Source organism: Maylandia zebra, linkage group LG2, assembly GCF_041146795.1.
Source record: "Maylandia zebra isolate NMK-2024a linkage group LG2, Mzebra_GT3a, whole genome shotgun sequence".
Classification (NCBI taxonomy): Eukaryota; Metazoa; Chordata; class Actinopteri; order Cichliformes; family Cichlidae; genus Maylandia; species Maylandia zebra.
In genome coordinates, this window is record NC_135168.1 from 38359283 (window position 1) to 38386425 (window position 27143).

Below are 27143 nucleotides of genomic sequence, written 5' to 3' on the forward strand. Positions count from 1 at the left end.
AGCGGGCCTGCTCCATCCGCTCAGCACGCCTCACCGGCCTTGGTCTCATATCTCATTAGATTTCGTTACCGGTCTTCCTTGTTCCTCGGGAAAGAGCGTCATCCTCACCATCATCGACCGGTTCTCTAAAGCTGCCCACTTCGTCCCGCTACCGAAACTACCCTCCGCCCCTGACACAGCCCAAGCCCTAATTGAGAACGTGTTCCGGCTCCATGGTATTCCCCTTGACATCGTCTCAGACCGAGGCCCACAGTTCACTTCACAAGTGTGGAGGACCTTTTGTTCCATTTTGGGCGCGAGAGTTAGTTTAAGCTCGGGTTTCCATCCGCAATCTAACGGCCAGACCGAGCGGCTTAACCAGGAGCTAGAGGCTGCGCTACGGTGCATGGCGTCCCAAAACCCCACTTCCTGGGTCACCTTTCTGGCCTGGGTTGAATATGCACATAACTCACTTACCTCGTCTGCCACAGGTTTGTCCCTGTTCGAGGCATCCCTCGGTTATCAGCCTCCCCTTTTCCCTGAAGACGAACTCGGTCTCGCAGTCCCCTCCGCTCGGCACCATCTCCGGCGCTGCCAGCGGGTCTGGCTCAGGGCCCGCCAAGCTCTCCTGCGGACGAAGGAACAGCACACACGCCATGCCAACCGCCGTCGCACCCCCGCCCCCGACTATCAGCCGGGGCAGAAGGTCTGGCTGGCCGCCAAAAACATTCCGCTGCGTGTGTCCTCCCGGAAGCTGGCCCCCCGCTTCATTGGCCCGTATGAAGTTGATGCGGTTGTTAACCCGGCGGCAGTTCGGCTCAAGCTCCCTACTTCCTGGCGCATACATCCCACGTTCCACGTTTCCCAGGTCAAACCCGTCCGCCGCAGCCCGTTGTGCCCTCCGTCCGAGCCCCCTCCTCCCGCCCGGCTTGTCGCCGGTCACCCGGCCTATGCGGTCCGGCGCATCGTGGCTGAGCGCCGGCGTGGGCATGGGTGGCAGTTCCTGGTGGACTGGGTGGGGTACGGTCCCGAGGACCGCCTCTGGGTTCCGCGTTCCTTCATTCTGGACCCGTCCCTCATCGCTGATTTCCGCGCTTCTCTCCGCAGGCCGCAGTCCGGTCGGTCGCCTGGGGGCGACCCTTGAGGGGGGGGCACTGTCATGGTCCGTGGTCCTGTGTCTGTGGAATGCGTGATGCTCGGGTAGCCACACCCCCGGGCTGGGCCATCACCAGCACACCTGCTCTCCATCCCGGTGATTACACGGAGATCCACTTAATCCGGCGCTGACGGATGCTCCACGCCAGTCCGTAGTCATCCCCACAGTGGTTTCTACTCGGCGTCTGCTACCTGCCTGTCCTCCGGCTCAACTGGATCTCGCGGTGCTCACCTGGCCCACTCGCCATTCCACGGACTTCCTGCCCCCACGGACTGCCACACTTCCCTCCCGAGCTCCCACGGTTCCGTTCTATCCCCCCCGCCGTCCCGATCCCGGCTTCCTCGTGTCATTGTTTCCCCGGATTTTTAGTTTCTGTTTTGCTCTCTACTTTCCCCGGGTCGCCTTTCGTTGTTTTATTAAAGTGTCTTTTTGTTAGCTCGGAGTCTGCGCCTGGATCCTTTCGTGCCCGCGCACCACGGCGCATGACAGACGGTGAGAAGGGGGGGAAGAGAGAAAAAAAAAAAAAAAAAAAAAAACACCTGGGTCACCTGTATGGAGAAAAAAAAAACAGAAGAGAAAGCAAACAACAAAGAGCAACATAATAAGAAAAAAAAAGCACCATCACAATAAACTAGCTGGCAGTAGATATCAATAGTTACTAAATAATAAACGATATTGTGCAGCACGCATGATAGACAGCGCACAATGTGCTTTGAGGCAGCAGCCAAGAAAGCTGTAGTCCGCGTCTGTGAATACCCATGTGTACACCTGTGTGCATACCTGTGTGGATCAGCATGCTTGCATTCCAAAGGTTTCTCCATGTAATGATCTGCTAGGGAGTGTGGGGAGCCACAGCCCTGTCCTCTATGGTATGAAGCAGGTATGGAGGAGATCAAAACTCCAGACATCCAGAGGCCCCCAGAACACAAGAGACCAAGGAAGACCCACAGAGGGGCAGCCGCGCCACTGTTCCAGTAAGAGCTGAGGAGAGTCCCAGATGAGGGCTCATTCAGCAGCCGCGGAGCAGAAGCCAGGGGGAGTTGCAGTGACACGCCCGTGAGCTCCGCCGGCAGCCAGCTGTGCCTGAGTGACCGAGCCCCAGGCCGAGAGGCCGGGGGCACCCCACCTCCGAAATGGCCCGAGCGAGCCCCAATAAGCGGCCGCCAAGGAGTGAGCCGGTGTGTACCCGGACGCCCACCCCCAGACACAAAGAACCAATAACGCATCGACACCTGAGGGAGTCCGCCACCGGCAGGGGAAGTGGTGGTGGGTGGAGATAGGCCCTCCAAGGTTTGGAGGCCTGAGATGTCCCCACAGAGGTGGCGTCTGATACCCAACCTAACATATAGACACAGACATACAGGCACACACAGACACAAACATCCATTCCCACCCTCATGCTCTCATATGCATTTACACCACACTCAACCGACGTGGAGACAGACATAAAGAGACGCTGTATACACGATCACACTCCCCAAGCGTACTCTACCAACCGGGTCTAGGTACCCTTGCCCCTGGAGGGGGGAACTGCACCCAGACCCAGGTGGTGTTACCCTTTTCCCTGCGGTGGGGAGAGGCAGACCGCCCCGACTCCACAGCAGCAGGCCGCAGAGAACGGGGGTGAGAGAAGACTCCAAACCTCCCTCCACCCGCTCATTGTAGTGTTGATGCATGTGTGTTCTAAGGTGCAATTAAAACCCAGAAGGGCATGGAGCTACCTGCCAGAGAGCAGCAGGTAAGCGCATAGTCCCTCCTGCTAGCCCTCAATGTCTACGTGTATTTAAAATTGAGAGGTGGGCAACGATGCCAGGGTTGAGGTGTACACCCTGATGGTAACTTGGACTCCGTGTATCGTGCCCACCCCCAAGATCCTATATGTATGTGTAATGAGGGTGTGAGTAATGTGAATGTCTAAGTTGTGGGATAAAATTGAGGCAGAGGCAGCCAGAAGGGGACAGAGGGGGGGGTAGCCTCCTCTGCACCCTGGTGACATACCCCTACTCCAAGGCCCTGCATGTGTGGGTGGTTGTGGTGGAGCGGGAAGAGGGAGGTAGCTGGAGATGGGGAGGGAAGGAAGGGAGGGGCAGGTGACCCCTCCCTGGGGCCAGCTCCCCCGCTGACCCCAGTAGGCACTCCCATACTCCGTGACCCGCCAGGGAAAGGGGGCCCAGCGCAGCAGCGCCCCCCGGCCCCACAGAGCCCGGGACAGTCCACCCAACCCCACCACAGAGAAAACTGCACCCACCCCCCCATCCACTCATCTTCCAGATTACATGAGACGATAGACGCCCAGGCTGAGATCTTCCTCCACCTCTCCTGTATCTCCCCCTCCTGCGGAGAGTTCCTGAGGAGAGGAAAGCTCCTGCAAGGTGTGTCAATCTCCCCCACCAGTTGAAGAGCCCCCCAGGTTGCTCGACACACCGGCGGCACCATGCGCCAGGGATGGGCCCCCATGCACCCACCCGCCCACAACCCCGGCAACACACAAACCAGGACCCAAGGCCCCGAGGCCCGACCAGGGCCCCAGCCCAGAGACGGAGCGCCCCCAGAACCTCACGCCCATCCCGGACCCACCCAGGGGCAGACAGGCTACCAGGTCAGTAACCCACGTCTGTCAGCACAAACCCTCCCCTAGCCCCGCTGCACGCAGCCACGAGAAAACAGTCAGAAAAGAGCCCCCAACCGGACATGACCGCTACCCCGGGTTGAGCCCCCCAAGGAAGATGCCTCCGGGGAACCCCCCGACGCCCTAAGCCTGTCCCTACCCCCACACCAATCACAACGTTGAAGGCGGGACCAAACTATGACCCCCCCACCCCCACTAGGTGATGGAGCTGATCAAAGGAGCCCAGAGCAATTGATCTGATGTGGTGGCAGAGGCTGTATCAAGACTAATGTAATCTAATAGATAATTTCTATATTGGTTAGAATTAAGATTGTTTTTATTTTTCCAGTTCATGAGGACAGTTTTCTTGGCTATGCATAGGGCAATGAAAACCATATGGGCGATATTCTTTTTCGTTTCATAAAAATATTAAATTACTCTTCACTCTTTACTCTTCAGTAAAATCTAGTCTGTCGTTATGTGCTCCAGAGTTAGATAAGTGAGACAAAGGCACTTTGCAATCAGCCCAGTCATTCTTCAGTCAGGTTACATTAGCTTAGCCTAAAACAAGTTAAGTGAACGGAAATTATTTATTGTTCCCTAGGCTTGGGAATGGTTTCGATTAGAACCATTCTGGTTTTGATTCAGATTCCTCATTTTGATTCAAATTCCTAGCGATTCTAGAGTCTTATGACAAATTAAAGCAACCTGGCTGCTGCAAGATCATCAAAATCACTAGGATGGTAGCAACATGTTTTTTCTCACTTATCTTATGATGGGGGATCTAACAGACCAAATTTTATTTACAAGTGGATATCCCTTTAAATGTTCACTTACTTGGGAGACGTCAAACAACGCCGGCCATCTGTCCTTGATGTCGCTGACACTCAGCTGTTGGCTGATAATATCATGTCTTCTATGTGCAAAGGTTTTGCACATTAAATCCTTGATGGCTGTGCTGTTTTTCTTCTTACACTCATCAATCAGTTGTTGTCGCTCCAGCTCTTGCTGTTCTTTACCATCTTGTCCTGGATAGTGTGGCAGAAACAGCACTTCTCCTTTCCGCGCCTTCTTTATGTTCTTCGCTGGAGCCTTGTCATCAGGGTGCTTGTTCTTCAGTGAGTTGCAAGTAACCTCTGGAACTCCAAGACTTCGTAACTTTGACCTGTAATTTCCCATCTTGTATTTAAGACTATACATCCATCCCATCCAGCCATTACGACTGCCTGGCTCTGTCAGACATGGGTGCTTTTTGACCAGAGCCTCTGCCACTTCTCCAATCTGAAGGCCAGTAGGGTAGGCTGTGTAGCTGTACATATAATCAGCTAATTTTTCCATTATATCTGACTTGACTGAAGTACTGTTCAGCACAGTGCCATTTTGAACAAAGACTTCATTGGCATTTTTCAGTACAGTCTCTGTTGCCACAGAGAAAAGTGGAATGACAATTTCATCTGGCCATGTAGTCTTCAGAGGACTTTGAAGAGGGGAGAGTATGACAGTGTTGTCTGAAGACAGAGATGATCCATCTGTTTGGTCCTCTGTGGTTTTATAGGTTGAAGAGCTTGAACTTTCATTCAGTGAACTTACATCTGAGGGATTTTCACACTGAGGAATCAATGTAAGCACTACTGATGGAATGACCACAGCTTTGACTGTACCCCTATCTTTGATTTGGTTGGGAGAATGAAGTGTAAAGAAATCTCCAAATGAGTCATCATAATAGTGCAATGTGAAATCCTCAACTAGCCCAAATGTCTCTCTCACTGTCTCATGCAACTCCTCAACAGTCCTGGGTATTCCTGAAGAGAGCACAAGCTTCTCACTCTGTTGTCCAAAAATTACTTTCAAGGCAACGGAGTCCATCTGCAGAATAAAAACCACAAGAAAAAAGAAAAAGAAAGGGGGTATCTGAGTCTTTCCCCTTACACTAACAAACAATGTGACGTTTTATTGACACCATTTTCTTGCCTTCAACACGATATGGTGTTAAGGGGTAAGTGTCACCAAGTACTCTGGGATGTATTAAGGTCATTTTCCCAGAAGGATCCAGAATAAATGCCCTAAAATGTTCATCATACCAGCTGTTGAGCAACTTCACAATGAAAAGAAATTCATTGCTTAAGACAACAATCTGTAAAATCTCCACAAAGTCAGGTAAGCCACAAGTAGATCCATGAGGCAAAACCATTTAGGCATTAGGCATATTTAGTTCCATGATGAGTCAGAGAGTTGGTCAAATTCACATAGGCTTGTGTTGGATAAAGTTCCTTGAGACACTGCTGTATTTCTACATCAAGCAGTTCCAATGGAAGAGATGATACTTTAGTGACACACACTGATGGCTTCAATGCATTACCATCTGAATAGTATGCCATCATCATCTGGTGTTTTGAGGCAAGTGACAATAGTACATTTCTGAAGCTGTTTGTGTGTTTAACAACCTTCTTAAAGAAACTATGTTTAGCCTCAAAGCGCATAGTCCAGAGGCATACTAATGGACCAAATCCTCTGACCAAGTCAGGATAATGCTCCAAAAAAATGGTGTTTTGGAGTTAGTTTTTGCTCTGGGAAAACCTCCAATAGCCTGTTGCGATGTTCAGATATAAGTGTGTCCAAGTAGCAAATACTTTCCTCTCTGTGAATAGGGGACACAACAAGTTCAGTTATATCTTTTAGAGTCATAAGAACTTGCCATGCTTCATCATTTTTGGGAATCTTTTCCCCAATAATAAAAGGTAATAGTCTCAATAACGTCCAATTTTCATGTGCGTTGCCACCAATGCTTTTGCGAGTGGAAAAATTTAGGGGGATGATTTGGGGGCGATCTGTTTTATCGGTCCATTTGTAAGGAAATTCTGTTATGAAGTTATTGAGTTCAGTTAAGGAAAAGTAACGTTTACGGATAAACACATGAAGGCATAATGCTAATTCTAGTGGAATTATGCCTTCAAAAAGGTCGTGCAAAAGATCTGGAGGATACCCTGTGACAAAATGGAAATATTTTAATTTCCCTGTTAATGGACAACCTTTCTTCACACCACAAAAATGAACCGAGGAGGAATTTTCCTTTATGGTTTGGACATGTAGATCATAGTTCTCTTTTGTTCTTGGTGGAAAAGCTCCTGAACGAACTTCTTTTTGCTGAAAGTCTGAATGGTCTCCAAGGCAAAATCTACAGTTGTAATGTCCAGAAAAGTTTTCCACGAGTCCACTAAGAGAATGAGCACCAAGATTGTCAGCACAAACACAAAAAACAGTGCCCCCGATATATCTAACAAGTAGAGCTGGGCGATATGAGATTTTTTCATATCATGATATGTTTTTTTCATTTCAGGCGATAACGATATATATCACGATATAAGCCAAATAACTATATTTGCACCGGCGCCATCTTCCACATCTATTGTGGAAGATGGCGCCGGTGCGTGTGGCTTGCCGTCTATCACTGCCAGTGTTATGTTTGTTTGTTTTGATTTTATTGACTATTGTAATAAATGCCAACTCTCTCTTGGTGTATGATCGCCTAACCCTACTGGATCTCCGACCTTCTGTCAAAGGCTGGGCAAAGTGGAACCAAGCTGAACATAAAACTTTGCCCCCGCTAATATCGGAGATCCCGGCTCACCTGTGCCGTGTTCCAGATCCACCACTCCGGCAAAAGTGCCGTCGCCGGGGTCGAAGGGCTGGCTTCCTGGTGAAGCTGAAAGCTTCTTTAAGGTATTCTCTTAAGCCCTTGTCCAGAAAACAAGGAGTGGTGCCAAACTTCTGTTTCTCTCGGCGATCGTTGGAACCTGTCTGTGCCTGGCTGGTACCTGTCATCGGCCTAGATGGGATGTCCCAAAAACCCTGCTCTCCTCGCCCCCGCCGACGTGGTGTGAATCTGCGGAACCTGCGGCCTCTGTGTCGGGCTTCTAGGACGGCTAGCGACGGGGATCCGCTGCTTACCGCCAGGATTGGCCTGGTAAATGCTAGGTCCCTAGCGAACAAAACGTTTATCCTGAAGGATTTTTTCACATCCCGAGGACTGGATTTTCTTTGTGTGTGCGAGACGTGGCTGAGCGCCGGTGAGTGCAGCATCTTCTCGGATCTTCTACCCGGCGATTGCTGCTATTTTAATTCCCCACGTATGTTGGGCCGAGGAGGAGGAATAGCTACGATCTTTAAAAGTCATTTTAAATGTAAGCAGCTATCAACCCCGTCATTCACCAGCTTTGAACTGTCTGTGTTTGAGCTGGGCTGCTCTCACACAGTGTTGTGTGCGGTGGTTTACCGGCCTCCAAAATACAATAAGGACTTTGTGAGTGACTTTGCTGACTTCTTGGCTGAATTCATGCCAAAATATGATCGTGTTCTTATTGCTGGGGATTTTAATATTCACGTGTGTTGTCCTGACATGCCCATGGCGAAGGGCTTTTTAAACCTTATTGATTCGTTTAATCTGGTGCAATGTGTGACAGGTCCCACACATGAACGTGGACACACGCTTGATCTTGTTTTATCTCATGGTTTTTCTGTTTTTAACATAGAGATTTGTGATGCTGTGTTTTCTGACCACAGTCCTGTGATGTTTGAAGTTCCTCTTGCCTGTGCCTCAGTTAAAACTCGCGCTGCTGCTCAGCGCTGTCGTGTTTTTAACTCCTCCACTGCTGAACACTTTTCAACAGTCTTTGACCAGATCTGTAAGATCCCGGATTTTTTATGCAGCCAGACTGAGGAACTGAGCTCATGGTTTTATTCTACCTGTCGGACTGCTTTGGACACTGTGGCTCCATTAAAATCCAGACTGCCTAAAACTAAATCTGAGCCCTGGCTGAACGACTTGACCCGAGCTGTCAGACGCGACTGCCGTCGAGCTGAGCGCAAGTGGAAAAAGGACAAACTACAAGTGTCATTCCAGATGCTGAAGGACTGTTGGCGTCGATATCAAAGAATTGTAAAAGATGCCAAAAGAAAACACTTATCTGACATTATTTTGTCAAACTGCCACAACCCACGTGTTTTATTTAAAACTATTAACTCTGTTCTTAATGCACCATATACTGACTGTATTGAGGCCTCATCAGAAGCCTGTGAAAATTTTTTACACTTTTTTATCGAGAAGGTCTCCTCCACAAGGGCTCAAATCTCTCCTCATGCTCACGACCTCTCAGTCTCTGTTTCCTGCTCTGCTGTCTTTGACAGGTTTGAGCCTGTGACTCTGTCCTTTTTAAAGGAGACTGTTGGTCATCTTAAGCCTGCAGGGTCTCCAAATGATGCTGTCCCTCCTCGACTTTTAAAAGAGGTGTTACCTACAGTTGGTCCTTTGGTGCTTGAGCTGGTAAACCATAGTCTGATGTCAGGTGTTGTCCCTAAAGATTTTAAACATGCAGTAGTCAAACCCCTGATTAAAAAACCTGCTCTTGATCCTATGGTTCTTGCAAATTACAGGCCTATCTCCAAACTACCTTTTCTTTCCAAAATTCTTGAAAAGGTAGTTTACAACAAAATAATGGCCTTCCTGGAAAAGCAAAATGTTTTAGAGGTTTTCCAATCTGGTTTTAAACCCTTTCATAGCACTGAATCAGCCCTTTTAAAAGTTTTTAATGACATATTTTTAGCGACTGATGCTGGGGACTGTGTTGTTCTTGTGCTTTTAGATTTGACAGCTGCGTTTGATACCGTGGATAATGCCATTTTATTCTCTCGTTTGGAGCACTAGGTGGGCATTAGGGGCACAGCACTGGAGTGGTTCAGGTCCTACTTGACGGGGCGAACTTTTTGTGTCAGCCTTGGTGACTATGCGTCGTCCTCCGCTCCCCTCTTGTGTGGTGTCCCACAGGGCTCAGTTCTAGGCCCCCTCCTCTTCTCTTTATATCTGCTTCCTCTTGGTTCTGTACTGAGAAAGCACGGCATTGCTTTCCACTTTTATGCTGATGACTGTCAGATCTATGTCCCTCTAAAGAAAAAAGGCAGATACCTTACACAGCCATTACTTCAGTGTCTCGATGACATTAAGGCTTGGATGTCTGTTAACTTTTTAAAATTCAATGATAAAAAGACAGAGGTGATGGTTTTTGGTAGCCCCACTGAGACCCCCAATGTGTATGTAGATTCCCTGGCACAGTATGTTAAGCCAACTGTCACAAACCTGGGGGTCAAAGTGGACTGTGATCTAAAGTTTGATAATCAAATTAAGGCCGTGGTAAAATCTAGCTTCTTTCACCTCAGGCAGCTGGCAAAAATAAAGCCAATTCTTTCACGGCAGCACTTTGAGACAGTGATCCACGCCTTTGTTAGCACTCGGCTGGATTACTGTAATGCACTTTATATAGGGGTCAGTGCATTATATATTAGTCATCTACAGAGGGTGCAAAATGCCGCAGCTCGTCTTTTAACTGGCACTCGAAAGTTTGAGCACATTTCCCCTGTTTTAGCTTCACTTCACTGGCTGCCCATTTCTTTTAGGATTCATTTTAAAATTCTTTTATTTACTTTTAAAGCTCTCCATGGCCTAGCTCCATCTTATCTCTCTGAGCTGCTACAGCCTTATACACCCACCCGCTCTCTCAGGTCAGCTGATCAGCTGCTCCTGAAGATACCCAGGACTGGGCGTAAACTTAGAGGAGATCGTGCTTTTGCTGTAGCAGCTCCCAAACGGTGGAACAAGCTTCCTTTAGAGATTAGACAGGCCACTTCTTTATCTGTTTTTAAGTCACTCTTGAAAACCCACCTCTTTACCTTGGCCTTTGACACCACGTGAGATGTTGGTTTTTTATTTTTATTTTAGTTGTTTTTAGGTGATTCGATGCTGTTTTATCTTGTTTTTGCTTTAACATAGGGCTGTTTTAATTTTATGTCTTATGTGTTTTATTTATTTAATTTGCTGTTTTTTGTTATTCTATTGTTTTAACTTATTTTCTGTACAGCACTTTGTTCCTGTGCTGGGTATTTTAAAGTGCTTTATAAATAAAATTGGATTGGATTGGATATTTGTAAGATTTAAATGTGCCTTTGCTCACAAGTAAAATGTGAAATAATCAGCAGCTTGTTTTGATTTAAATATTTATTTCCCATAATAAGTTCAACAGGGTAGATGTACTTAAGGAACATGAGACTTTTTCAGATAAATAAAAGCAAATATTGCAAACTACACAAAAGGCAGCCGCAAAAGCGTTTAAGTTTCAAAATAGAACAAACGAAACAGACTACTAAACTGTCAATTCCACTTAGAAACAAAATATTAATTCTAAAAATAAATCTTAGTTTGTTTTACAGAAGAACAGACAAAATTGACTAACTTTTGTCAATATCAAATAAACTGAGAACTAAAAGGAAATTCTCAATCTCTCCTTGTTGTATAGCTTAGCTTTTCAAACAGTTTTAACAGTTACTTTAGTCTGACAAAAGCCAAATTACGAATTAGCGCTTCCAGTCAGAGACTGAGGCTACGTCCACACGGACGACACAACGGTGGTGGGTCTCATTAGCAACAGGGATGAGACCGACTACAGAAGTGAGGTGAGACGCCTGGCCACGTGGTGTGCTGACAACAATCTCTCTCTGAATGTGGAGAAGACAAAGGAGATTGTTGCGGACTTCAGGAGAATGCACACCCAACATGCTCCTCTGACCATTGACGGAGCGTCTGTGGAGAGAGTGAGCAGCACCAAGTTCTTGGGTGTGCACATCACAGAGGATCTCTCCTGGACGTACAACACCACAGCACTGGCCAAGAAATCACAGCAGCGTCTCTTCTTTCTCCGCAAACTAAGAAGAGCAGGAGCACCAGCCCCCATCATGCACACTTTCTACAGAGGCACCATCGAGAGCATCCTGTCGAGCTGCATCACTGTGTGGTTTGGAGCCTGCAATGCGTCCTGTCATAGAACCCTCCAACGCATAGTGAGAGCTGCAGAGAGGATCATTGGTGTCTCTCTCCCCTCCCTCCAGGACATTTACAGCACCCGTCTCACTAAAAAAGCCCTTTGCATAGCGGCTGATCCCACGCACCCAATGCAAAGCTTCTTCAAGCTGCTGCCGTCGGGGAGGAGACTGCGGAGTCTCCAGGCCAGGACCAGCAGGCTGAAGGACAGCTTCATCCATCAGGCTGTCAGGAAGCTTAACTCCCTCCCGATTCTGCCCCCTCTCCCCTCTCTCCTCCACGGTCTCACTGAACTCTGTCACACACACTCACACACGCACACTCTCTGACTCACTCACTGGCCTGCACCAGTTACCAGTCACTTTGTGGAGCATTGGACTGCCATTACCTCATAAGACTTTGTGTTACACTATCTCATACCGTACATTACCAAATCTCCATTTGCACTATTTGCCTATTTGCACTACTCTGCCTGGTTTGCACTCAATGTCATTTACCCTTATATTGTACATTGTATAGCTTTCTTGTTATATGTAAAATTGTATTATATTATTTAATTTTTTTTACTTTAAAATATTTTACTTGCATTTTTAATCACTCTTATATTTAAATGTTCATTTTCTATTTTATCTAGGGATTGAGAGTAACGAAGTTTCTATTCTCTGTATGTCCTGTACATGTGGCAGAATTGACAATAAAGTTGACTTTGACTTGACTTGACACGTACACGGGTATTTTTGAAAACGGAGATTTTCCGTTTTCGTTTTAAAAAATAATCCCATCCACACATAAAGGCAGAAATGAAGGAAAACGCTGCTATGAACATGCCAAAGCAGCAGGTGGAGCTAGATTCCTAACCGTGCAGAAATGTTGGCCAATCAGAAGTCTAGAAGCCTCGGTGGGAAAAAGTAAACAAAGCTGGGGCTGTCACGGTCCTGGGTCTCCTGACCCAGCGTTTTTAGTTCTTTGTGATTTTCGTATTATTGTACTTGTGTGTGATTTATTCTATGGTTTCTAGTTTTGATCCCTTGCCCTTCATGTCTCCCTGTGTGCCCCTCTATGTATTTATGAGCCCTCGTCCCCTTTCGTGTTTATTCCGTGTCTCCCCTGCCCGTTACGTTGGTGTTCTACTCGTGCTCTCTCTCCTCTGTACTTCCTGTTTCACCTCTCCCGTCAGTGTTCAGTTCACCCCGCCCTGTCTCGTTATGATTATCAGTGTCACCTGTGTTCCCCGTGTGTTCCCACTCCCCTCGTTAACCCTCTGTGTATTTCTGTCTGCGTCTCCCTCTGTTCAGCGTGACGTCGTCCCTCATGCCGTGTGTGGATCTCCCTGTGTCTCTCTGTGAATTCTTAGTTTGTGGTTTCCCAGTTTAGTTTAGTTTGTATATTTGTTCTGCCAGCGAATAAAGCTGAGTTTTGAGTTCATCCCCTCGTGCCTGTGAGTCCTGCATTTTGGGTCCTACTCCTGCCTGCCGCACGGCGATTCATGACAGTACGACGTCACCAGATATGGACCCAGCAGCACTCAACCCACCAGAAGAACTGCGTCTGGACATAATCTACTCCGTGGAAAGACTCCTGCATCTGTGGCTCGAACATGAGGGGAAGGAATTTCGCCGTGCTGTGGAAACCAGACTACAGCGCTTGTTCTCTGGTCTTCCCTGGCTACTCAGTGCGCTCCACCCACTCGAACAGGATTTAATCCGCAACGAGCTCCACCTTCGTCCCCCAGCTGCTACTACCCACCTGCCTGAAGGGCCGGATGTGGAGCCGCTCGGCCCGTCAGAGCCATCATCAAAAAAGAAACGGCATTCACGCCGCCGACGCGCCACCCCACAGCCGGACATTCGGCCTTCTAATTCACCTTCTGTGCTGCCAGAAGCTCAGTTAGCTCCCTCGCAGCCCTTCGCAGCTCCGTTAGCTCCCTCGCCGCCACCCGCAGCTCAGTTAGCTCCCTCGCCGCCACCCGCAGCTCAGTTAGCTCCCTCGCCGCCACCCGCAGCTCAGTTAGCTCCCTCGCCGCCACCCTCAGTTCAGTTAGCTCCCTCGCCGCCACCCTCAGTTCAGTCTCCTGTGTCCCCGCTAGCTCAGCCATTAACTCCACCACAAGCTCCATTTTCACCTCTACCATCGCTTCAGTCATCAGTTCGGTCTGCCACTCAGTCGCCCTTAGCTCCATCATCCACACTACCACCTGTTTCTCTTCCACCACAACCGTCGCTTCACCCAGCCACTCAGGCTGCTACTCAGTCAGTCATTCAACCCATAGCCCTGCCGTTAATATGCTCTGTAGCTGAGCCACTAGCCGCCCGACCCGCAGCCACTTCAGCCACTCCTCCACCCGTCACACCTCCACTACAACCATCACTGCGGTCTCTAGCGCAGTCACCTGCAGCTCTGCTTTCCCCAGTGCAGTCTCCAGTGTCCCCAGTGCAGTCTCCAGTGTCCCCAGTGCAGTCTCCTGCAGCCCTGCTGTCCCCAGTGCAGCCTCCTTTAGCACAGTCACCCACTCAACCACCAGCACCACAACCGTCACTACCTCTAGTTCATTCCCCTGTGAAGTCATTAACTCCACCACCTACTCCACTCTCACCACCACCGTTACTACAGACATCAGTTCAGTCCCCTGTGCAGTCATTTACTTCTCCACCGTTAGCAGCTCAGGTCCCCGTGTGTCCAGCAGCTCAGGTCCCCGTGTGTCCAGCAGCTCAGGTCCCCGTGTGTCCAGCAGCTCAGGTCCCCGTGTCTCCAGCAGCTCAGGTCCCCGTGTCTCCAGCAGCTCAGGTCCCCGTGTCTCCAGCAGCTCAGCTCCCGCTCTCACCCGTGTCTCCAGTAACTCAGTTAGCTGCCCAGCAGCCACTCTCCGCTCAGTCTCCTGTGTCGCCAGTTTTGCTCATTCACTCCATGCAGAGAGGTAACTGGATTTCTACTCAGGGTACTTTCCATGGTTTAGCCGCCGTTGGCACAGTTTGCCACTCCAGGGCTTCCCCAGAGGCTAGGTCTCAGTCACCAGCTGATTCTGGACCCCTGAAGTTTAAGCAGCCCCCTAAGAACTGCACCATGTTCGCATTGCCTGGGCAGAGTCAGTGCTCAGTGCAGCGCCAGTTGTCCTCATGTCGGCCGAAGGACTTCATGCCTGTTGGCGTTGTTTTGGTCTCCGCTGGAGGGTCCGAGGGGCCCGTTCAGCCTCCCGTCTCCGCTGGAGGGTCCGAGGGGCCCGTTCAGCCTCCTGTCTCCGCTGGAGGGTCCGAGGGGCCCGTTCAGCCTCCTGTCTCCGCTGGAGGGTCCGAGGGGCCCGTTCAGCCTCCTGTCTCCGCTGGAGGGCCCGAGGAGCCTGTCCAGCCGCCATCTGCAACCTCGCCTGGCCCGGCCTCAGCCTCTGTAACCTCGCCTGGCCCGGCCTCAGCCTCTGCAACCTCGCCTGGCCCGGCCTCAGCCTCTGCGTCCTCGCCTGGCCCGGCCTCAGCCTCTGCGGCCTCGTCTGCTGCAGCCTCCTCAGAGCCTTCGTCCGCTGCAGCCTCCTCAGAGCCTTCGTCCGCTGCAGCCGCCTCAGAGCCTTCGTCCGCTGCAGCCTCCTCAGAGCCTTCGTCCGCTGCAGCCTCCTCAGAGCCTTCGTCCGCTGCAGCCTCCTCAGAGTCTTCGTCTGCTGCAGCCTCAGCCTGTGCTTCGCCTGGTCCCGTCTCGACTGGTCCTGTGCCCACCGGGCCTCGGCCAGTACGCCTGACACTGGAGAGCCGCCGCCGCTGCCTTCCGCGCGGCCGGCCCCCTGAACTGCACCGTCATCGCCTGAGTGGCCGCCGTCGCCTTCCGCACGGCCGGCCCCCGGACCGCCTTCGCCTGGGTGGCCGCCGTCGCCTTCCGCACGGTCGGCCCCCGGACCTGCGCTGTCATCGTCGCCGCCGCCTCCCGCGCGGTCGGCCTCCTGAACTGCTCCGTCGTCTCCTTCACCGCCGCCGTTGCCTTGCGCACGGCCGGCCTCCTGAACTGTTTCCGCGTCGCCGCCGTTGCCTTGCGCACGGCCGGCCTCCTGAACTGTTTCCGCGTCGCCGCCGTTGCCTTGCGCGCGGCCGGCCTCCTGAACTGTTTCAGCGTCTCCGCCGTTGCCTTCGGCATGGTCGGCCCCCTGAACTGCTCTGTGTTTGAGTTATTTTCTTGGGCTCCGGTGTTTGCTGTGCTCTTTTGTTTTCTGTTCCGGGCCCTCCATCCTGGGCCCCCGCCGCCCGCCCTGGGTTGTTTTCTGTTTGGTTTTGTTTTTCTGTGTTTGGGCTGTCTGGAGCCAGCCCTTGAGGGGGGGGTACTGTCACGGTCCTGGGTCTCCTGACCCAGCGTTTTTAGTTCTTTGTGATTTTCGTATTATTGTACTTGTGTGTGATTTATTCTATGGCTTCTAGTTTTGATCCCTTGCCCTTCATGTCTCCCTGTGTGCCCCTCTATGTATTTATGAGCCCTCGTCCCCTTTCGTGTTTATTCCGTGTCTCCCCTCCCCGTTACGTTGGTGTTCTACTCGTGCTCTCTCTCCTCTGTACTTCCTGTTTCACCTCTCCCGTCAGTGTTCAGTTCACCCCGCCCTGTCTCGTTATGATTATCAGTGTCACCTGTGTTCCCCGTGTGTTCCCACTCCCCTCGTTAACCCTCTGTGTATTTCTGTCTGCGTCTCCCTCTGTTCAGCGTGACGTCGTCCCTCATGCCGTGTGTGGATCTCCCTGTGTCTCTCTGTGAATTCTTAGTTTGTGGTTTCCCAGTTTAGTTTAGTTTGTATATTTGTTCTGCCAGCGAATAAAGCTGAGTTTTGAGTTCATCCCCTCGTGCCTGTGAGTCCTGCATTTTGGGTCCTACTCCTGCCTGCCGCACGGCGATTCATGACAGGGGCATAGAAGCAGAACCGAGTCGTATGTGTGGAGGGACAGTAACTGTGTGTATATGTAAGCATTTAAATACTGCAGAGAGTAGAATTAACAGTAACAGTATTGTAGAAATTCATTTCACCGAAACAATAACGTGGCGCACAGTGTGACGTCAAAAAATGCGCACACCTTTGACGCTGAGTTTTCTCCGTTTTTCTAGTCCACACGTAAATGCAAAAATGGAGTTTTCAAAAATCTTCGTTTTCAGTGACCAAAGACGCCGTTTACGTGTGGACGAAAGGTGCAAACGCATAGAAAAATCTGCGTTTTCAAAAATACCCGGGTACGTGTGGACGTAGCGCATGCACCAGTTTATTGTATTTCCAGACTTGCTTTCGGCACAATTTACAGTGCACGCTACTCTGTTTTTTGTCAGACCTGAAATAGCCGAAATACCTTCACACTACGGAACTTCTATGGCTCTTCCGTTCGACAATCTCTCCGGCATTGGAACCATCATCTGTTTTCTCTTCGGTCACGCTCGGTTGATTTTTCTAGTCGGCACACTCATTTCCTCCATTACCCGAGCGGTACGGTGGCTGGCTGCTTCCCAAACAAATACACATGTGCAGCTTGGCACTTGTGCTGTACGTAACAAGTCACGTGATTGGTTCGGCTCTGCGCTATGTAATTTGGATTGGCTGTTCTTTTTTTTTTGTTTTGTTTTTTTTAAGAGGACAAGAGCGGCGAGGTCTATCGCGATAGTTTAATTTTTCTATCGAGAAAAAGTTATATCGCGATACATATCTGTTAGAGGAAAAATGATTCTATGTTTCTTTACCTTCTTTTAAATGTACAAAGATACCCTTTGTCTGTGTTTAGATTAGTTTAGAAGTGTCTTTTGACTTTCCCAGCAAAGACATCTTGTTTCTGGGACATACTGTTTTAGATTGTTTTATCTTCCCTAGCTCTCTGCTGACGAGACTAGCACCATATATGGAGTTGTTTTATTTTATCTGTTTATTATTTTCTTATCCTGTTCTCACTGTCTCTGTGCTCTGTGCCTATAAAAATTGCCAAGCCACTGTGCATGGTGTGAGTTGTTCTTAACGGCTCACCCGTGTACACGTTCGCAAAGAAAGTAACCTTGTCTCATTGTGTCTTTATTTCTCCTGGGTTATTTGCAGAGTTTTCCACCAACATTTCTTGGTCCTTCTGAGCCGGAGCACCTCCATCGTGTCCCATCTCCGTGACCAGTCCACGTTGCATGACTGTCGACAGCTCACATACTAGGTGTGTGATAAAAGTCCAAGAGCGTTAATTCGGGTCTTGGCCAACGTCTTAGAAAGCGACCCACGGCGGTGGGGCCCGATCGAGGTGAACCAGATCCGGCGACACTGACCAGGTAGATACAGACACACTGACACAATCTTGCGTAAAAGCGTATTTTAAATTCAGGGAATTTAAAATAGCGGAAGTAGCTCGTCGACTGGTAGCTTTGGAAGCTCGTCGACTGGTAGCGTAGCTCGTCGACTGGTAGCTTTGGAGCTCTGGGTAGCTCCCCCAGCTGGGTCTAGACTGGGTCTAGGGAGTAAGTAGCTCTGGGAGCTCCCCTTATGATAAGGGTTCCGGTCGCGCGAATAGGTGTGAATGTGTGTATTGTTTTAATTAACGGAGCAAGCTGAATTTTCACGGTCCAATAAGAGACTGAGCTGCTCCTACTGTGTTTTTTTTTTTCACTGCTGTTCACTGAAGTGCTGGTGGTTTGGGAGAACGGTCGAGTTTCGTCTCGTAAAGTTCACACCGCTTTTGGAAATAGTCCGAAAGTCGAAGGGCGTGTGAGCATCCACTCTCATTCCTCATACCAGCGAAGGTGGATAGCAGCTGTGTTGTCAATTTACTATAAATAATATAAGTACATGCATGGGTAATCAAACAAGTGAAATTAAAACTCACTCCTGCTGACGAGCAGTGGTGAGAAAAGAAAAGTCCAGGCGCCGGACAAAACAATGTCTGTAAATTGAGAAATTTAAGAAAACAAAATATAAACAGTCAGAAGAACAGAGCTCAACTGCCAGTTTAGTAAAACCAGAAGACGAGACACTGTGCAGTCCCCACAATAATAATCCCTTATTAAGTGAAAACTAGAGATCAAAGTAGTTTGAAGTAGTGTAAAAGGGTTGAAAACAGACCCCACTGAGTAGATATAAATATAAAAAGTACGAAATAAAGATAAACAAAGGGAAAATTACAGTAGAAATTATCTTTAGAGTATTTGAAATTAATAATAGCAAGGATAACAACCTGTAAAGTGATATTAACAAATGAAACACAGTTGGCATGATGACCATGCCCAGAATGTATAAAATGAATATAAAGCAAATAATTCACACGAAAATATTTTAATAAAATAAATAAAGTATATTAAGGCTGTGTCACTGTTCAGCCAAGGACAGTGTGTGAAAAGGTAACTGTCTCCAGCTTGGGAAAATGGTGATACTGCAGATCACCTGAAGCCCTTGATGGATACAAAATAAAATATTAACAATGACATAATATTAATATGAAGAGGCACCTTAGTCGGTTATGATGTGAGGTGGATAATTGTTAAACAGTAGTCTGCATCAAGCTTAAGGTTTGCTGAAACTCAGTGTAATGACATGTGAGATGAAGACAATACAGAGAATAACTAAACTAATGAAGTGCATAGAGGCACTTGACCAGCTTGAAACCTATCATTCTAGAATGACACATTGCTGAGATATAGAGCACACCTATAATAACAACCAATAAGCAAAACCCTGTAGACAACAGCTAAAACTACAGGATTGAGAAGCTGAATTAAATATGTAGACACTGCTAAGCTGATGAGCATGTTACACATTTTCTCTTATTTTTATTTATTTGTTTCTTTTAGAGCAGAAGCTGCATGCTATTAAAAGCCAACATATGCAGACTTCTGCCTTGTTCGGGTGGCAGCATTTTTTCTTTTTTCTTTTGTGTCCTGACACGTGTATGTTTTTTGTTTTTGTTTGATTATTTTGTTGGTTTTGGAAACGAATTTAAACGAACTTGTGACAATACTTGAGAATCACAGTGACACATAGTGATTAGGCATATGACTGAAAAATGCCTAGGTTTAGAGCTGTGAGCTATGAGCTGTGAGCAATGCAAAGTTTAAATATATATATATATATGTATAAATGGGAAACAACCCTAACTTCAAAGTTTGAAATGTGTGAGATGCATGAATTGTTTGAAAAACTAGAAATTATCTAAAAATGCTTTAAGTAAAAATGTAGTGTTGCATCTATAGAGAAGAGAAGAAAAGAAGAAGCATTCTGTAACTTAAAAATAAGGCTGACGTGTTGGCAATAGACTAAGAGACTCATTTGCAGGTGGCTATCAGGAACAGAGAGGCAAGCAAGGTCACAGACAGCCACGCAGAGACAGCAGATAACATAGAGACAACGCCTGCTAGAACCGTGGAGAGGAAGGTCACTTCACACGAGATTGTAGGAGTAGGCCACAGAGAAATAATGCAAAACAGTTTTGAGGCAGCCACTTAAGAACTTACAGTTTTCAAAGGACAAATTAGTTGTAAAGTCAGCTTCAGGCCACACAACTGTACAACAATTAACTGCCCCTTTAGAACTAGTACATACAGCAAGTGGCCGCCGGTGCGTCATTAAATGCATATATGACATTTACACAAACTCCAGGCCCAGATCCACCTTATGATCAGCAAGTGTGGAAGCTAGGAGAACAGCGTTTGACCTTACAGCACAGGCCAAAATTGTGTAGGTTACGCAGTGACCACAGATCGTAGGATAGTAGAAGCAAAACCACTTTCTTCTTCATATTCTGCACAGAGCGCTGAGCTGACAGCTGTGATACGCGCATGTGAAATACACAAAGACAAACGAATAAACATACATACAGACAGCCAGTATGTTTTCTCTGCTGTGCATCATTTCGCAAAAATTTGGCAAAACAGAGGAATGATTACATCAACCGGAAAACCGGTTCAGCATGCCAACCTGTTACAACGCCTACTGACTGTAATAAATTTACCACAACAACTCGCATTATGTAAATGTGCAGCACACAAAACTGATGGCTCTTTCATTTCTAGAGGCAACAACTTTGCTGACAGACCAGCAAAACAGGCGGCACAAATGCCAAACACTACAGTCATGGCAGTGCACACACCTCAGATTCCACTGGATGTGTTGAAAAATGAACAAAAAGCAGCAAGCACAGCAGAGCAGGCAAAATGGCTAAAACACGGTGCAGTTCTGACAAACGACTTAATGATGTGCTATGGCAAGCCAGTGTTGCCAAAATCTCTCCACAAAACAGCAGCATTAGTGACTCATGGCTGTACGCATTTGTCATCGGGGGGAATGACCTGTATTGTCAACTCTCATTTCTACACTGTAAACTTTGAAACCTCAGCAAAACAATTTGTCAGAACGTGCATGACGTGTCAAAAATATAATGCTCAGGGAAACCTGAGACCAAAAAGAGGCCATTTTCCCACTCCACCTTATCCTTTTCACACAATTCATATGGATTTTATTGAGCTAAGCGAATGTCAAGGGTCGAAATACGCCCTAGTGGTTATAGATGTATTCTCAAAATGTCCAGAAACCTATCCAGTGAAAAAGGCAGATGCAATTTCAGTAGCAAAATGCCTGTGCAATCACTTCATACCCACATATGGCATCCCAGCTTTGATACGATCAGACAACGGCACTCATTTTGTAAATGATGTCATCACTAAGGTCTCTGAAGCACTCGGTTTCAGCATAAAACACCATTGTGCATATCACCCACAAAGTGCAGGCCTTGTAGAGAGAACTAACGGCACGATAAAACAAAGGCTCAGGAAATGCATGGCAGAAACAGGAAGGCCGTGGCCTGAATGTTTGGGTTTAGTGAAAATGTGGATGCGCTTAACGCAAGGCTCCCAGAAACTAACTCCATTTGAAATCATTCATGGTAGGCCATTCCCACTGCCCATCACCAGTGAACCAATAGGCAAATCAATCAGAGAAACCACATTAGCAGAATGGATGTCTAAGTTGTTGGAAAACAAAGAGATCATTGTACATAATCAACAACCTGATGATGTCTCTCTAGTGTCTTGCAGACTACAGCCCGGTGACTGGGTTCTGATCAAGGTGCTCCAAAGGAAAAACTGGAGCTCACCAAGGTGGGAGGGACCATACCAAGTTCTTCTCACCACGCCCACCGCTTGCAAGATAGCGGAACAACCATCTTGGATCCATCAGAGCCACTGCAGGAGAGTAAGTGAAGCCATCTAAACTCAGCCGACACAGGCTCGCCCAATTGTTGTGATCCTGCTCGGTGGAGGGATCAGCCTTTCTGGCCGAGAGCTCTACTCACAACAGGAGGGTGTGTTCTGTTGTCATGAGGTGTTGGCTGCTTATCACTGCAGCAGGCTTGACCCTGGCCGGGCTCCTCATCTTTGTGTCCGTGAGGGACAACAAGTCACGTCATCTGAAGGAGAGGCAGACACTATATGACAAAGGAAGGCACACCAAGTTTCCCCATGGCTACGCCACTAATTTCTGGTGGCAGTTTATGAACACTACAGCTCACCTGAATAATAAAACTGACTGTTATGTATGTGCCCATATGCCCCTATCCTCGCAGACGTCTGGCCTATGGCCATACAGCATACCGGAAGATCGCAGTTGGCGCCTGCTGGGCCTGGCAACGCATCCAGGCTACGGTACTCTTTGGTCCAAGGCCAACTACAGCATTCCAGCAAACGCAACCTGGAGGTCATCGTCACTCACGAATGTGAACTGTTCCGGACAGACCAACCTACTGACCTGGCCCCAAGTCTCAGACCCACTGCCTGATGTAATTCTACTAAACAAACTGAGCGCAGCGCAACTGCCAGTATGTGTGATGAACAATGGATCGCGGGCAGTGGGGGAGCTGCCTACTCACCTATGTAAATACATATACACTTTCTGCCAACCGAGGAACGAGAGGGAGTGTATGGCCTGTTCAACCAACACAACCTGTGCCAGAAGCACGACGCTGATGAGCCTCAACTGTCGCTCCAACTACAGCTACCGAATGCCACTAAAAACAAAGACTCAATACCAGACAGGATGTGCACGGACGGCACCAAGCAGTAAAGGAACCAGAGTTTCGCATCTGGGGAGGAGGAGTGAAATTCTTACAGAGCTTGATCCCCCGCATTGGAGTTGCCGAGGTGCGGGATCATGTGGAGATCAACCGATATGCTCTGCTACGACACATCAACTTGACTAAGACCCTGGGAACGGCCTTAGCAGGAGAACAGCAGGCCATCAGAACGATGGTGCTGCAGAACATACTGACTCTAGATCTGCTGACAGCATCACAAGGAGGAGTTTGCAAGCTGATCGGGGAGACATGTTGCACGTTTATCCCTGATGGATACGAAGCCGGAGGAGACATTTATGAAGCTTTGCAGAATTTGACCGTTCTGCAGAAATATGTCACTGACCACACACCTGGAGCAGCTACACCACAAGGCTGGCTGGACTGGTTATTTGGCGGCTCGTGGTTGGCTGCTGTAGCGAAGCCATTTGTCTTTCTAGGTTTCATCATGGCTGCACTGCTCATATTAGTGTTGTGTGTGGTGCCATGTCTAAGAGTAATGATTTCACAGATGATAACAACTACAATGACTGCTTATGTTGCCGTGCCTCAAGAAGAACAGCATCCCGTTGCCATGCTGTTAGAGGAGAACCTGTAATAGCTGCTAATAAATGACGTGGTGATTAAAAATGACTTGTCAAGTGATCATGCACTGATTAACATATTAGTAGTTTATGCAGGTACAACATAAGGTTTATATTCTTTTTCTTTTTATCCTTTTATTTTTGTAGTTTTAGTTTTATTATTTTTTCTTGATTATTCCTTTTGTTATTTCCTTTACTGTGCCCTTCTTTGTTCTTTTATTATTTTATTTGTTTTATTCTTTTACCACATGATTTAAATTTCTGCTATGCTGACATTTGAGGAATTAAAAATTGCTAAAGATACTTAATAAATAAACTTTTCAGACAATTGTTGTATACATTTAAAATAAGTTAAAACAGGAGGGAATATGTTAGAGGAAAAATTATTCTATGTTTCTTTACCTTCTTTTAAATGTACAAAGATACCCTTTGTCTGTGTTTAGATTAGTTTAGAAGTGTCTTTTGACTTTCCCAGCAAAGACATCTTGTTTCTGGGACATACTGTTTTAGATTGTTTTATCTTCCCTAGCTCTCTGCTGACGAGACTAGCACCATATATGGAGTTGTTTTATTTTATCTGTTTATTATTTTCTTATCCTGTTCTCACTGTCTCTGTGCTCTGTGCCTATAAAAATTGCCAAGCCACTGTGCATGGTGTGAGTTGTTCTTAACGGCTCACCCGTGTACACATTCGCAAAGAAAGTAACCTTGTCTCATTGTGTCTTTATTTCTCCTGGGTTATTTGCAGAGTTTTCCACCAACAATATCGTTATCGTTCTATCACCCAGCTCTACTACCAAGCTGTGAACAAAAAATCCCGTCTCTCTCTAATGTTATGAGATCCTTTAAAAGTGGCTCGAGAACAGTTCCATAGCTAAAAGTTTTAACATCACTTGCCTTACACAGGAGAGCCAATTGAATTGATGTTAGCTGTGATCTCAGTTCCGTTGGTATATCAGCAAGTACCCAGTACACAGCTGTGACTTTGTGTTTTTTTCTTGAAGTCCCAAGTGGATTACAAATTTCAAAGTCATCCACATAGAGAACAAGGGAAATACTTAAGTCCTCAATAGCACAAAGTTGGTTTTGCTTGAAATATTGTCCATCGTGGAAAGAGGATAACTGTGAAGTGTTCAAATGTCTAGTTAATATACTGTTAACATCTTCTTTACTCAGTAACAGCTGCAAGGACTGAAGAATAGGCACATACTGAAAAGTGGAATTCTTTTCTGGATCCAAACAGTATTCTACTGGTTCAATAACACAGAAGTTTTCCTTGAAATATTTCTGTCTCTTATATCTTGACGCAAAGGGACCATCAGGACTAAGGGCTGCACATAAAGGACTACAGTGACATTTTTTCAGCCAATTCACTGACAAAAGACTGATCAATATTACAGTTATTCTTAATAAGAATATCACTTATTGACTTTGGAATATACTGAAGTGATAATGTGCAGATATAACTGAGCTGTTCCACCAAGTCATCCACACATTTACCAGAAACATTATAGATGCTTTCCAGTTTTAACAAGAGCACACCAATATTTTTCAAAATTTAATTTGTTGTTTCCCTTTCACAACCAAGTTCAATGGTGACATCCAAGTCCTCGTGATCTTCTAATTCCAGTGCTGGTAAGAAGATTTCATTAGATGTACTGACAGTTTGCTTTGAAATCAAGTTAGTTTTAAAGTGCTTCCATGAACAAAATCTGTGCTTTCGACTTCTGTGAGTCGCATAAGTCCCACAAATGTTTGTCTTAAACTCACAACCATCAAAAACACACTCTATGGTTTCATGGCTTTTCAAATGGGAATTTATATGTTGAAAATAGTCTTTTGTGTTTGGGTAAAAAGAGTCACAGATTTTACATCTAATAGTTGGAAGGACCTCACACTCTTCCGTTTCATGCGAACTGTGAGACCTAGACAAGTGTGAGCGTAAGGCACCCCATGTCTTAAAAGAGCAAGGACCATTCAAATGAAGACAGGGTATGGAATAGCCATGACCAAATGTACCATGTTTCACTTGATAATGTTTGAGTAGTGACACTTTTGATGACTCCTCATGTTTGCAGAGTTTACACTGCCATCTCATCACCTGTGACCTAAAAAATTGTGAGAAAATATGTCTCACAGTATGAAGATGACAGAATGGTGTATAACCATATTTACGCAGTTTTTGTATGATTAACTGATTGAATAACCAATACTCACTACCAATTCAGGTGGAGGATACAACTTACAAATAAGTCAACATGGAACAAAGTACAATACTTAACCACATTGAAATAATCTGAATCACATCACCACGCTGTATAAATAAAAAGATAGTATGGTGACACTAGATGACAGACCATGAACTCATCAATATATTTACCGAACTGAAAAATTCTCAAAATTTAGATTTGGCATTTGTATGACTAAAATAACCCACCACAAAACCAGTATAAATATTTAGGTGGTATCACCATCCACTACTCAGCTTTTATAAAACAATATCATATCATTCCAAAATTTAACACATCAAGTCCTCTGAGTAAAATTACCTGCTTTACTTTGTAGTTGATGCAGATTTTTTTCTCCTGGTGGTGAAGATGGTGCTGAAAAAATACAAATCAAAACTTTATCATTACAAAACATGTCACTGAGTAATCTGCCATAACATCAATCGCTTATAAGAAATTTTAGCTTGGATTGAAATAAACATTTATTTATGTAAATTGGGAGTAACTATACTGGAAATGATGGTACTTTTGGCTTGACCCAAAGGACCAAAGCTTTTTTTTTTTTTCATTATTTTCTGGGATCTGAAAGGAAGTAGGGCCCCGAGTCTAAATTTACTTAAGGCCCCATAGTACTTTGGACCGGCCCTGGATGAGGTAATCTGCTGACCCGGGCGGTCCTCTCAGCGTTCTCTCAAAAACTGGCCCTGTTCGGGACAAAGCTGAAAGCAGCGTCTTATATGCTCTGAAAGACCCCACATAGAACAAGAAAGCTAGGCAGCATGGTTGCTGCTATGAACTGTTCCGCGGGCAGGTCTTCTTAGTTACCAAAGCCATTGATGACGTCTGTTCATCTCCTCCTGAACAACCTGACAGAGTGAGTCAGGCCGCATGACTACCGCAGCTCCCGCACCGCGACTCAACAGGGCCATTTTCTAGAAATGTCTGAACACACCTGCTTTCACGTGGTTCCTAAAATGCCCCCGATTAAACGGTCAGGTCGCTGGTACCGGGACATTCCGGTCAAATTACCCGGAACGCAGATAGCGACTCAGAACGTAAAAGGATAAAAGGGCGCGGTTTCCCGCCGCCTTGACTGGAAGACGGGTTGAAAACTTAAATTAACGTGCGAAAAGTGAGCCACCATGACAAACGCTTTCTTCAGAACATGTTATAAAAGAACGGTGTGGATAAAGACAGCTAATGTAAGAATTGGTCACTTACCTGAAAACGTTACCAAGTCTGCAGTGGATGTGTGTCTGTCTCATTCAATGTGCAGAAAATCTCCCATGAGGCCATGCTCCTCGCGCGCGCTACATGCCAAAGGTCATTAGTCTTACTCAAAGTTTTAAGTTAGTATTGGGGGACAAAATTATATTGATTTTGAACCATTAATAATTAAAGTTAAAGACAATGATAAGTATGAATACCAGTGTCTCAGTTATTTTGAGTACTTTCTATGAGATATATTGAGTAGATTTAAATAATGCACCCTGTGTTTCAAATACAGAATTTTTTCTTTTAAATAAACTTGAACAAAAGAGCTCAGTTCAACTCAAAAACTGGTTTTGAAAATTTAAGCATTCTTTTCAGTATTTTCAACTCAAGATAACACTTTTGTGATTTTCAAAGATTTAATCAAAGTCATCTAACTTAGAATTATAATGATATTTACTAAGCCCCTGAATAATTTTTTA